Below are 14,510 nucleotides of genomic sequence, written 5' to 3'. Positions count from 1 at the left end.
AGCAGTGCTGGAAAGGCACTTACCTGCTGGATCCAGTCATTCTCGCCTCCCTCCACCTGTCGGGTTTCACGAGCCCTGGGAAACTCGGCCTGCAGGCCTTGATCTAAAAGCCTGCTAAGATTTGAGGCACACAGCCTCATTAAAATATTTAAATTGCAGACCCGCCTCTGGAGAGCAGGTTAGTCGCCCGCCCTCCAACCCGCCTCCATTAAAACCGGAAGTGGGCGGTGGAGGTGGCGGTGGGCAGTGGAGGCGGGCTACGGACGGGTTTCAGACTTTTGAAATTTTAACCCCCCGCCCCCCTGCCCCTTTCCCACCTGTCCTGGGGGATTAAAACATCCCCCATCATTTCTTTGTCATTTTTGTCCATAAGCAATTCCATCAACTTTGTGGAGAACGAGAAGAACAAGGGGATCAGAAATGGCAATGGACTATATTATATAATACAGGCATGTTTCATGGTATAATTGTTTTGATATTACTATAACAGTTTTAATTGCATTTATATAATGCCTTTGACACAATAAAACCCCCAAAGTACTTCACAGCTAGGGAGGGGGCACCACCGTGAACAGAAGTAGGGAGATGGGTTAATGGTGGGATAAAAGATGCTGTCAAAGAAGATAGGTTTTAAAGAGGCTTTTGAAGGTGGGAAGAGTTGTAGTAAGGTTTAGGAAGAGAATTCCAGAGTCTGCAGCCAGGTATCTGAAGAGTCTGCCACTTATGGTCGGGTGAAGTGAGTTGGGAATGCACAGTGGACCAGAGTCAGAACAGCAGAGGTACATAGTGATGGAGGAGGCTGGAGTGGTAGGGTGAAGTGATGCCATTTTAGAATGAGGACAAGAATTTTGAAGTCAGTGAGCGGAGTGTCAGAAAGCCAATGGAGATTGATAAAGACAGAGGTGATAGATGAGCAGAACTTAGAGCAGGATAGACTGTGTGTGGCAGAGAATAGGATGAGTTGGAGTTTATGCAAGATGGAGCATGGGGAGTCAGCAAGAAGTGCAGTAGAAAAGTCGAGCTTGAAAGAGCTGAAAGTGTAGATAAAGGTTTCAGTGGCAGTGGGGTGAAGTAGGGATAGACCCGGTGATAATTCGGACATCGAAGTAGCTATTCATGGTGATGAACTGGATGTGGAGTTGGAATTAAAATACTAGTATCAGTAATGGTGGCCATGAAACCACCAGATTGTCGTAAAAACCCATCTGGTTCACTAATGTCCTTTAGGGAAGGAAACCTGCCGTCCTTACCCGATCTGGTCTTTATGTGACTCCAGACCCACAACAATGTGGTTGATTCTTAATTGCCCTCTGAAATGGCCGAGCAAGCCACTCAGTTGTACAATCTCGCTAAAAAAAGTCACAACAAGAATAAAACCGGACGGACCACCCGGCATCGGACCTCCAGCCACCGGACACGACAAAGGTAAACCAAGACCAGTCGACCCTGCAAAGTCCTCCTCACTAACACCTGGGGACTTGTGCCAAAATTGGGAGAGCTGTTCCACAGACTAGTCAAGCAACAGCCTGACAAAGCCATACTCACAGAATCATACCTTTCAGCCAACGTCCCAGACTCTTCCATCACCATCCCTGGGTATGTCCTGTCCCACCGGCAGGACAGACCCACCAGAGTTGGCGGTACTGTGATTTACAGTCAGGAGGGAGTGGCCCTGGGAGTCCTCAACATTGACTCCAGACCCCATGAAATCTCATGGCATCATGTCAAACATGGGCAAGGAAACCTCCTGCTGATTACCACCTACCGCCCTCCCTCAGCTGATGAATCAGTCCTCCTCCATGTTGAACACCACTTTGAGGAAGCACTGAGGGTAGTAAGAGCACAGAATGTACTCTGGGTGTGGGACTTCAATGTCCATCACCAAGAGTGGCTTGGTAGCACCACTACTGACCAAGCTGGCCGAGTCCTGAAGGACATAGCTGCCAGACTGGGCCTGCGGCAGGTTGTGAGCGAACCAACACGAGGGAAAAACTTACTTGACATCGTCCTCACCAATCTACCTGTCGCAAATGCATCTGTCCATGATAGTATTGGTAGGAGTGACCACAGCACAGTCCTCGTGGAGACGAAGTCCCGTCTTCGCACTGAGGACACCATCCAATGTGTTGTGTGGTACTATCACCGTGCTAGATGGAATAGATTCAGAACAGATCTAGCAGCTCAAAACTGGGCATCCATGAGGCACTGTGGGCCATCAGCAGCAGCAGAATTGTATTCCAGCACAATCTGTAACCTCATGGCCCAGCATATTCCTCACTCTACCATTACCAACAAGCCAGGGGATCAAACCTGGTTCAATGAGGAGTGTAGAAGAGCATGCCAGGAGCAGCACCAGGCATACCTAAAAATGAGGTGCCAACCTGGTGAAGCTACAACGCAGGACTACATGCATGCTAAACAGCGGAAGCAACATGCTATAGACAGAGCTAAATGATTCCACAACCAACGGATCAGATCAAAGCTCTGCAATCCTGCCACATCCAGTTGTGAATGGTAGTGGACAATTAAACAACTAACGGGAGAAGGAGGCTCTGTAAACATCCCCATCCTCAATGATGGCAGAGTCCAGCACGTGAGTGCAAAAGACAAGGCTGAAGCGTTTCCAACCATCTTCAGGCAGAAGTGCCGAGTGGATGATCCATCTCGGCCTCCTCCCGATATCCCCACCATCACAGAAGCCAGTCTTCAGCCAATTCGATTCACTCCACGTGATATCAAGAAAAGGCTGAGTGCACTGGATACAGCAGAGGCTATGGGCTCCGACAACATCCCGGCTGTAGTGCTGAAGACTTGTGCTCCAGAACTAGCTGCGCCTCTAGCCAAGCTGTTCCAGTACAGCTACAACACTGGCATCTACCCGACAATGTGGAAAATTGCCCAGGTATGTCCTGTCCACAAAAGGCAGGACAAATCCAATTACCGCCCCATCAGTCTACTCTCAATCATCAGCAAAGTGATGGAAGGTGTCGTCGACAGTGCTATCAAGCGACACTTACTCACCAATAACCTGCTCACCGATGCTCAGTTTGGGTTCCGCCAGCACCACTCGGCTCCAGACCTCATTGCAGCCTTGGTCCAAACATGGACAAAAGAGCTGAATTCCAGAGGTGAGGTGAGAGTGACTGCCCTGGACACCAAGGCAGCATTTGACTGAGTGTGGCACCAAGGAGCCCTAGTAAAATTGAAGTCAATGGGAATCAGGGGGAAAATTCTCCAGTGGCTGGAGTCATACCTAACACAAAGGAAGATGGTTGTGGTTGTTGGAGGCCAATCATCTCAGCCCCAGGATATTGCTGCAGGAGTTCCTCAGGGCAGTGTCCTAGGCCCAACCATCTTCAGCTGCTTCATCAATGATCTTCCCTCCATCATAAGGTCAGAAATGGGGATGTTCGCTGATGATTGCACAGTGTTCAGTTCCATTCGCAACCCCTCAGATAATGAAGCAGTCCGTGCCTGCATGCAGCAAGACCTGGACAACATCCAGGCTTGGGCTGATAAGTGGCAAGTAACATTCGCGCCAGACAAGTGCCAGGCAATGACTTTCTCCAAAAAGAGAGTGTCTCACCACCTCCCCTTGACATTCAACGGCATTACCATCGCCGAATCCCCCACCATCAACATCCTGGGGGTCACCATTGACCAGAAACTTAACTGGACCAGCCATATAAATACTGTGGCTACAAGAGCAGGTCAGAGGCTGGGTATTCTGCACTGAGTGACTCACCTCCTGACTCCCCAAAGCCTTTCCACCATCTACAAGGCACAAGTCAGGAGTGTGATGGAATACTCTCCACTTGCCTGAATGAGTGCAGCTCCAACAACACTCAAGAAGCTCGACACCATCCAGGAAACAGCAGCCCACTTTATTGACACCCCATCCACCACCCTCAACATTCACTCCCTTCACCACCGGCACACTGTGGCTGCAGTGTTTACCATCCACAGGATGCACTGCAGCAACTCGCCAAGGCTTCTTCGACAGCACTTCCCAAGCCCACGACCTCTACCACCTAGAGGGACAAGAGCAGCAGGTACATGGGAACAACACCACCTGCACGTTCCCCTCCAAGTCACATACCATCCTGACTTGGAAATATATCGCCGTTCCTTCATCGTCGCTGGGTCAAAATCCTGGAACTCCCTATCTAACAGCATTGTGGGAGAACCTTCACCACACGGACTGCAGCGGTACAAGAATGCGGCTCACCACCACCTTCTCAAGGGCAATTAGGGATGGGCAATAAGTGCTGGCCTCGCCAGTGACGCCCACATCCCATGAACGAATAAAGAAAACTTCTGGCTCAGGTCAAACAGGGTCTGTCTGGTTTAGTCCGAGAAAGTAGCCAAGCAAGGGGATAGAAAAGAAGCGCAATTAAACAACTTTAGCTCATTAGAAGTGATTTGGTAAATAAGAATCAATTAAATATTGTATTCATATAGAGTGACATTTACAGTTTTATCTAACTAACTCATAATGATGAGCCTAATATGAATATTTAATGTCAATAGATCAATGAAAACGATGTAATAATTTCTTGAACAACTGTGTGAAGGGCAGCACTTTGAAACATTTTATTACATTTCACAGGGCTCTTGTAATGTTTATTCTGTTGAATTCTAAAGATAAGTATATTCTTTGGTTATTATTTTCTCATCCATCAATGCTGGCCTTCGTGTTACACAATACTGTACTCTAGTTCCTTCGGTGTTCGCTGTGGCTCAGTGGTAGCACTCTCACCTTGTGGGTTCAAGCCCCACTCCAGAGATTTGAGCATAAAATCTCGGCTGGCACTCCAGCCCAGTACTGAGGGAGTGCTGTACTGTTAGAGATGCCATCTTTCAGATGATGATGTGGAGATGCCGGTGATGGACTGGGGTGGACAAATGTAAGGAATCTTACAACACCAGGTTATAGTCCAACAAATTTATTTTAAAATCACAAGCTTTCGGAGATTATCCCCTTCGTCAGGTGACTTTCACAGATAACTTCACCTGACGAAGGGGATAATCTCCGAAAGCTTGTGATTTTAAAATAAATTTGTTGGACTATAACCTGGTGTTGTAAGATTCCTTACATCTTTCAGATGAGGTATTAAATCTGTCTGCCTCTCAGGTGGATGTAAAAGATCCCATAGCACTATTTGAAGAATAGTAGGGGTGCTCTCCCAATGTCCTGGACAATATATAACCCTAAACCAACATAACTAAAAAACAGATTATCTGGCCATTATCATATTACTATTTGTGGGACCTTTCTGTGTGCAAATTGGCTGTTGTGGTTCCTGCATTACAACAGTGACTACACTTTGAAAAGTACTTAATTGGCTGTAAAGCACTTTGGGACATCATGTGGTCATGTAAGGTGCTATAAAAATGCAAGTTCTTTCTTTTGAAGATTAGACTGTAAAGGAATGGAAATAAAGCATCTTTAGAGAGAAGTGATGGCAGATATACAGAATGGTACCATTATTTCTGTTCTTATAAAGGCATCTGTTACAAATTCCTGTCCAATTCTAGACAATGCTGATACCTGAACATCTACTGGTGTGGTTATATGTGTCATTACGTTTCAAAAAAAATTACATTCTTCTCCAATGGTGTACTTAGATTAGGAAGCTGGATGGAGTGCAAAATCCCTGGCACACTGATGATGTAAACAGCTATGCCAAGCACTGCTTAATTTATCATTTATTTTTGGACCATAAAGAATAGACAGCATATGGGATTCCCTTTTGTCCTTCTATTCCCCATCTAAAGGCTGCCTATGTCTAAGTCAGTCCATCTGTCTTCTCTGCAATTTGCTTTGAAATATGGAAATTGTTCTGTGCCTTGCCTGCATAATGCCAACTCCCATGTCGTCTCATCTTGCCAGTTCTTCCACTGTTTTGCAATGGGGACATGTTCATGTTTTTCTCTCTGCATGTGGTATTCTTTAAGCAACAAGGACCACACAGTGAGAGTGATTTCTGTAAGATTAGATTTATTCAAAGGCATGCACAGCTGATGAGCAAATATTACAATACACCTGCAAAAATGCTGCTCAGTCAATTGTTAAACTGCCGTGCACACGCTTCCAGTGCTTTCCATTCTGATTGGCTCAACTGAACGAATGGGAGTGAATTTCCTCACCATTTCCAGCACACTTACAATTAAGAACTGCTGATGTATTTATTATTCCCGATGTTAGGCTCAGGGCAATGAGGGTGAGACTTTATTTGACTACGGTATTGAGCACATGCGGAAATGACTGTTGTGCTTTTCCTGTTCATGCAATGAAGTCTCTTAGAGATTGCCTTATCACTCTGATTGATTGACTGCTTATTTGGGCAGGTATCTCATCAAGTTTTTGGTCAGGGCCATCTTCCGAGAATGACTGATTCTGCATATCTTCCGCTGTCTGATCCATGGTAAGGTCTCTGTGCCAAAAATTAAACATTTTATCTTGTTTTATCTTGGTAGTGCTGCTTTAATTCAGTCCCAATACATAGGAGTTAAAGCCAGCTGCATTCAGAATCACAACATCAGTCAAACTCAACACAATGTTGTGAGGACCTCTGTTGTCTCTGAGGTTGTTGGCTTGAGGGAGGAACCAAGCCACATATTCAAACAATTACTCAGTCATGTGCATGGCTGACAGCTGCTTTTGAATTTAGATTACAGCTATTTAAATCTATAAGCCCAGGTAACTGTTAAGGGAATATTTATATGCCCGAGCTGTTCAACAAACATTGAAGAGACTGGTCAAACAAGTTATCTTCTATACTTAGAAAGAATATAAGAGAAAAATAACTATGTATAAAAAATTAGTAAAAAAAAACTTTAGTATTTGGGATTGCAGACCATTTAATATTCATATTTTGAGAAGTTAGTATAGTTTAACACCTACTGTAATATTGCTGCTATTTATTCACTTATTTTTCTATTGCTCTTTAAATTTGTTTGGCAGTTGAAGACTAAAATAAAGTCTGGTGTTTGTGATATTCTGCTGCTTCTCAGAAGATGAGGAGAATCCTGTGGAGGCACAGGATAAACTCAGCAGCTGAAAAAGCTCATTTTCCTGGGGATGCTATCAAAGCTTACCCAGAGATCAGAGCCAGTGAAGATATTCCTCAGGTTGTAGGGAGCTTAGACTCACTTATAGGAATACTCTAAACCATGGAAGCTAAAATATTGAGTAGACGAGTGGGAAAAAACTCAATAGGAAAAACTTTGCAGAGTGGGGTTATGTGAAAGTTGCAAACTACACAGGAAGTGATGGTAAATCTTTATAAATCACTAGTTAGATCTCAGCTAGAATATTGTGTCCAATTCTGGTGCCACACTTTAGAAAGGATGTCAAGGCCTTGGAGCGGGTGCAGAGGAGATTTACCAGAATGGTACCTGGGATTGTTCTCAGAGCAAAGAAGGTTAAGGGGAGATTTAATAGAGGTGTTCAAAATTATGAGGGGTTTTGATAGAGTAAATAAGAAGAAATTGTTTCAAATAGCAGGAGAATTGGTAACCAGAGGACACAGATTCAAGATGATTGGCAAAAATGCCTGGGGGAGAAGAGACAATTTTTTTACGCAGCGAGTTGTTATGATCTGGAATGCATTGCCCGAAAGGGTGGTGGAAACGGATTCTATAGTAACTTTCAAAAGAGAAGTGGATGTATACTTAAAAAGGAAAAATTTGCACGGCTACGGGGAAAGAGCAGGGGAGTGGGACTAATTAGATAGCACAGGCACACTGGGCCGTATGGCTTCCTTCTGTGCTGTATGATCCTATGATTCTATGATACATCAATTTTGTACTGCAGAATTCTCCTTGATTGATCCAGGCATCTGAACCTTTGCTACAGGATTCTGGCAGTGTGCTTGAGAAAACCCTGGTCGCAGCATGCGCCTAATTATATCACTCTTCCCCTCTTGGCCTTGGATTCCTGAATCAGGTAAGCAGCCATGGCTGCAGTGGATAACCTTGGTATCCCAGCAGCCATCCATCTGGGTTTTCTGGTCCTTCAAATAATGTGGAACTGTAGACTGCCATAAAATAAATGAATCATGGTAACTGCTAGGATGGCAGGCATAACCTTTAAGGTGTCAGCCTTGGCTTAGTGGTAGCATTCTTGCCTCCTGAGTCAAGAAGGTGGTGGGTTCAAGCCTCACTCCAGAGATTTGAGCACATAACCTAGGGCTGCACTTCTGAGGGAGTGCTGGGGTGCTGTCTTTCAGATGAGACATTGAATCACCCTCTCAGATGAACATAAAAGATCCCACAAAACTATTTGAAGAAGATCAGAGGAAGTGTCCTGGGCAACATTTATCTCTCAACCAACACCCAATGATCTGATAATTTATTTAATTGCAAATTTTTTTTCATCTTTTACTTGTGGTCACAGACCAGCACCATACTGATGGAGTGAAATTCCTTTCTGTTCATGAAAGGGCTTATATTGGGTGCAGGCACAGGAACACCATTAATAATGCTCTGCACTTTGGGGAATCCAGCCAGATGGTTATAGTACAGCGCATTCACATGTTTTCCATTAATTGAATGACATGGGAAACAAGACATCTCTGTCATCATGATGCAAATACACAGTGCAGGTTAGATGATTTGGTAGGAAGCTCCTGTTTTTTCTTGGAATTACTCCATCGCATGAAAGTTCAAGGCTGCGGTCACCTTGACTGCAACTGCCAGAACTGACCTTATTGCTGAAGTGACTGTAAAAATGCACAAAGTTCAGTGACAACCTCTTTGGGAAGGCATTGACTCAGCACACGGGTTTCATCTGACGTATCCAGATATGGATGTCTGCAACTGTATTTATGGAAAATATACCTGTCTGGCGTCCCTCCTGCGATGCTCCTCCTCCAAAATGTACAAATAGAGAGGTAAGTCCATAGGTCATAGAATCATAGAAGTTTACAACATGGAAACAGGCCCTTCGGCCCAACATGTCCATGTCACCCAGTTTATACCACTAAGCTAGTCCCAATTGCCTGCACTTGGCCCATATCCCTCTATACCCATCTTACCCATGTAACTGTCCAAATGCTTTTTAAAAGACAAAATTGTACCGGCCTCTACTACTGCCTCTGGCAGCTCGTTCCAGACACTCACCACCCTTTGAGTGAAAAAATTGCCCCTCTGGACCCTTTTGTATCTCTCCCCTCTCACCTTAAATCTCTTTCCCCTCGTTATAGACTCCCCTACCTTTGGGAAAAGATTTTGACTATCTACCTTATCTATGCCCCTCATTATTTTATAGACTTCTATAAGATCACCCCTTAACCTCCTACTCTCCAGGGAAAAAAGTCCCAGTCTATCTAACCTCTCCCTATAAGTCAAACCATCAAGTCCCGGTAGCATCCTAGTAAATCTTTTCTGTACTCTTTCTAGTTTAATAATATCCTTTCTATAATAGGGTGACCAGAACTGTACACAGTATTCCAAGTGTGGCCTTACTAATGTCTTGTACAACTTCAACAAGACATCCCAACTCCTGTATTCAATGTTCTGGCCAATGAAACCAAGCATGCCGAATGCCTTCTTCACCACCCTATCCACCTGTGGCTCCACTTTCAAGGAGCTATGAACCTGTACTCCTAGATCTCTTTGTTCTATAACTCTCCCCAACGCCCGACCATTAACGGAGTAGGTCCTGGCCCGATTCGATCTACCAAAATGCATCACCTCACATTTATCTAAATTAAACTCCATCTGCCATTCATCGGCCCACTGGCCCAATTTATCAAGATCCCGTTGCAATCCTAGATAACCTTCTTCACCGTCCACAATGCCACCAATGCCACCAATCTTGGTGTCATCTGCAAACTTACTAACCATGCCTCCTAAATTCTCATCCAAATCATTAATATAAATAACAAATAACAGCGGACCCAGCACCGATCCCTGAGGCACACCGCTGGTCACAGGCCTCCAGTTTGAAAAACAACCCTCTACAACCACCCTCTGTCTTCTGTCGTCAAGCCAATTTTGTATCCAATTGGCTACCTCACCTTGGATCCCGTGAGATTTAACCTTATGTAACAACCTACCATGCGGTACCTTGTCAAAGGCTTTGCTGAAGTCCATGTAGACCACGTCGACTGCACAGCCCTCATCTATCTTCTTGGTTACCCCTTCAAAAAACTCAATCAAATTCGTGAGACATGATTTTCCTCTCACAAAACCATGCTGACTGTTCCTAATCAGTCCCTGTCTCTCCAAATGCCTGTAGATCCTGTCCCTCAGAATACCCTCTAACAACTTACCCACTACAGATGTCAGGCTCACCGGTCTGTAGTTCCCAGGCTTTTCCCTGCCGCCCTTCTTAAACAAAGGCACAACATTTGCTACCCTCCAATCTTCAGGCACCTCACCTGTAGCTGTCGACGATTCAAATATCTCTGCTAGGGGACCCGCAATTTCCTCCCTAACCTCCCATAACGTCCTGGGATACATTTCATCAGGTCCCGGAGATTTATCTACCTTGATGTGCGTTAAGACTTCCAGCACCTCCCTCTCTGTAGTATATGCACTCCTCAAGACATCACTATTTATTTCCCCAAGTTCCCTAACATCCATGCCTTTCTCAACCGTAAATACCGATGTGAAATATTCATTCAGGATCTCACCCATCTCTAGTGGTTCCGCACATAGATGACCTTGTTGACCCTTAAGAGGCCCTACTCTCTCCCTAGTTACTCTTTTTCCCTTTATGTATTTGTAGAAGCTCTTTGGATTCTCCTTTGCCTGATCTGCCAAAGCAATCTCATATCCCCTTTTTGCCCTCCTGATTTCTCTCAACTCTACTCCGGCAATCTCTATACTCTTCAAGGGATCCACTTGATCCCAGCTGCCTATGCATGTCATATGCCTCCTTCTTCTTTTTGACTAGGACCTCAATCTCCCGAGTCATCCAAGGTTCCCTACTTCTACCAGCCTTGCCCTTCACTTTATAAGGAATGTGCTTACCCTGATCCCTGGTTAACACACTTCTGAAAGCCTCCCACTTACCAGACGTCCCTTTGCCTGCCAACAGACTCTCCCAATCAACTTCTGAAAGTTCCTGTCTAATACCATCAAAATTGGCCTTTCCCCAATTTAGAATTTTAACTTTTGGGCCAGACCTATCATTCTCCATAGCTATCTTAAAACTAATGGAATTATGATCACTGGTCCCAAAGTGATCCCTCACTAACACTTCTGTCACCTGCCCTTCCTTATTTCCCAAGAGGAGGTCAAGTTTTGCCCCCTCTCTAGTCGGGCCATCCACATACTGAATGAGAAATTCCTCCTGAATACACTCAACAAATTTCTCTCCATCCAAGCCCCTAATGCTATGGCTGTCCCAGTCAATGTTGGGAAAGTTAAAGTCCCCTACTATTACCACCCTATTTTTCTTGCAGCTGTCTGTAATCTCCTTACATATTTGCTCCTCAATTTCCCGTTGACTATTTGGGGGTCTGTAGTACAATCCTATCAAAGTGATCTCTCCCTTCTTATTTTTCAGTTCTACCTATATAGACTCAGTGGGCGAACCCTTGGATCTATCCCCTCTCACTACTGCCGTGATGTTTTCCCTAATCAAGAACGCAACTCCCCCTCCTCTCTTACCTCCTGCTCTATCTTTCCTATAGCATCTGTACCCTGGAACATTGAGCTGCCAGTCCTGCCCCTCCCTTAGCCATGTTTCAGTAATAGCTATAACATCCCAGTCCCATGTACCCATCCATGCCCTGAGTTCATCCCAAAGCAGCAAATAATAACCATTCTCTGGGGAAATAGTTAACAGATACAGTGCAGCTTTGAGAAGCTGCCAGTAAGATTTGAAAACGTTCTCCCATGAATTAATATAGCACAAAAGCAGGAAATGAAAATCAGCTACATACAAAACCAGCAATATACCTTGAATTGAAGCACTGAACTGAAGGGAAGAACAGCACCGATTTTATATGTGGACTGAGCACAACAGGTGCTGCTCAGATGGTCCAACCGCATCATAAGGACGTCGCCTGATCGACATAAAACTTGTGCCTAGCACTCAATGGGGGTGCAGATTTTAAGTGCCACCGGCATTTCTGGGTTGTGTTCTAATATACACCACATCAAGTGCTAAGAAGGCCTCAGGCCTCAGCACCCCATAATGTAGGGAGCTGGAACCCAATGTGCAGCAGCGTTACAGGCACTGAAGATCATATTATCAGCCCCATTCATAAAGCAAGTGACTCTGTCTTCTCTGTTTATGGCTTTCCACAGAAGCTTGAAAAATGATGTAATTTGTGTAGCCAATTTGACGACTAATAAAAAGAGAATGATTTCATGAATTGATGTACAGGTGTTGTTCTAATAAATGTTTCACCATTCGGTTCATTCTCAAATATCTAAAAATGGTGCTGTTCTGTCAAATCTGATGGATGGCGCAAAGAGTAACTGCTTCCTTTACCACCTTTTCTAACTGTTTTATTATACTTCTGCCTAAGTTAAACTGTATACAATTGTATTCTATCAAAATATGACTGACTGCTGCGTAGTCAATAACAACAACTTGCATTTATATTTAACGTAGTAAAACACCCCAAGGCGCTTCACAGGAGCATTATCAAACAAAATTTGATACCGAGCCACATAAGGAGGTATTAGGACAGGTCAAAGCTTGGTCAAAGAGGTAGGTTTTAAGGAGCGTCTTAAAGGAGGAGAGAGAGGTAGGGAGGTGGAGAGGTTTAGGGCCTAGGCAGCTGAAGGATCCCTCAGTTTTTTGCATCATTGTGATTTTTTTTTTGTCCTTGACTGATCCAATCCATTTAGTGATCGAAAGCAATAATAACAGGTTATAATGCGATGGTGAACTGTTAGATAATGTAAATGTGACACAAACTGACATGATATCATCCATACCCATGCATTGTATGTATGAATGCCAGTTTATCCATGGATAGGTACAGATATCCATGGATGTTGTAATGTCTCCATTAGACACATTGGGTTGTTGAAATATAAAACCTCCTGACAAATAGCAAGTCATGTTCCCATCAATCTCAACTCAATAGCAGATCCATTTGGTAGCAGTGCCAATCAAAAAGAAATGTGACGAATTTTGCAGCCAGCAAAATTGCAGACTTGATTGTTAAAAGAAAATCTGAATTCAAAGAATTGAATTTTGTTTTAAAAATAAATGAATACTTTTTTGGTAAAGTGTTGTCAAACATGAAAAGTCAATTTATGATAATTGACAAAATCTTTCCAGATGGTCTATTAAATAAGTTCATGGGTAAATTAAACATCCCCAGTCCTCAGGATACAAACACTCAGGAGATTGGTTGTTCAAAAGCATTTATTCTTCAGCCTGTTCTAAAATCTGGCTAACCATTTGAGTACTTCATTATTTTGTTGGGTTTTTTTAAAAGTAAAAACTAATTGCTATGCCTTTGAAAAAGAAATGATGCACAAACTGTTAGAAGGTAAAATACGTGTTAAGCATTATCAAGATTAACTGTTGAAAACTGCACAGGCATTTTGGTAAAGAATTCTTTAGAGTATTCGGCCCATTCCCCACAAAAAATAAATCTGCTCTCAATGATTGAGCTCAGACATGAGGTCACTTGTTAAATGAGTCCAATGACCATCCAGTGCCCGAACCCACATGTTGAAAATGATTGCTTCGACAAGGAAAATGAATGTAATAGACTGCCTCTTCCAAATGCTGATGTGTGGCAGTTGTTCCTGTTGAAAATCAAAATAGCAACCCAACATAGTGAGCAAAAAGCATCAGAACATGATAAATTACATTGTTCTTCCCAATATTCAACCCAGAATATGACTGTGAACTACTATGACTACAAGACATAAAATTGCAATATTTTCTTTTTTCAGAGAATACTGTAAGCGAACAAATGTTGATTGGTTCTTTCTGTTCTCTAATGTAGAAGAAACTGTCATTCAGAAAATGAAAACTGCTGCAATAATTAATTAAGAAGATATTACTTATTGCAGTAATCTTCATTTTCTGAATGACAGATGTCTTCTACACAAATTCAAATTTAGCCAATAAAATTAGGAAATATGATCATGATAACAATGAGCTGCAACCTATTTGAGGGGGGACCTAAAATTAATAAACCTTCCATATAAGAAATTACAATATCTTTATAGGGTCTGATGGGTGCTCATAATGCATAAAGCTGCATAGCTATCACCCATGTTTTAAAACAATTCATGATATATTTTTGTTATCATTCTTCACAATCTGAAACATAGAAGGGTCATTTTAATAAATTTTATTAAAAATAAAAGAAAACAAATTTCAAAGCAACATTGTTAAGATTTTATTCAATTTATTTTCCAAACTTTTCACTCTTTTACAAGCAATCTGCTACCATCTGTCCAGCAGAGGTACTATTCATTCAGAGTAAGCTGAATGGCATACATTTTTCTTGTCCTTGCTTGTACCTCCAAAATGGAAAGAATCTCTTGGTGCTATGTGTCACTTCACCTCATAATCT

Source organism: Heptranchias perlo, chromosome 4, assembly GCF_035084215.1.
Source record: "Heptranchias perlo isolate sHepPer1 chromosome 4, sHepPer1.hap1, whole genome shotgun sequence".
NCBI lineage: Eukaryota > Metazoa > Chordata > Chondrichthyes > Hexanchiformes > Hexanchidae > Heptranchias > Heptranchias perlo.
The sequence above is the reverse complement of the archived record's forward strand: the minus strand, read 5'-3'. Positions refer to the sequence as shown.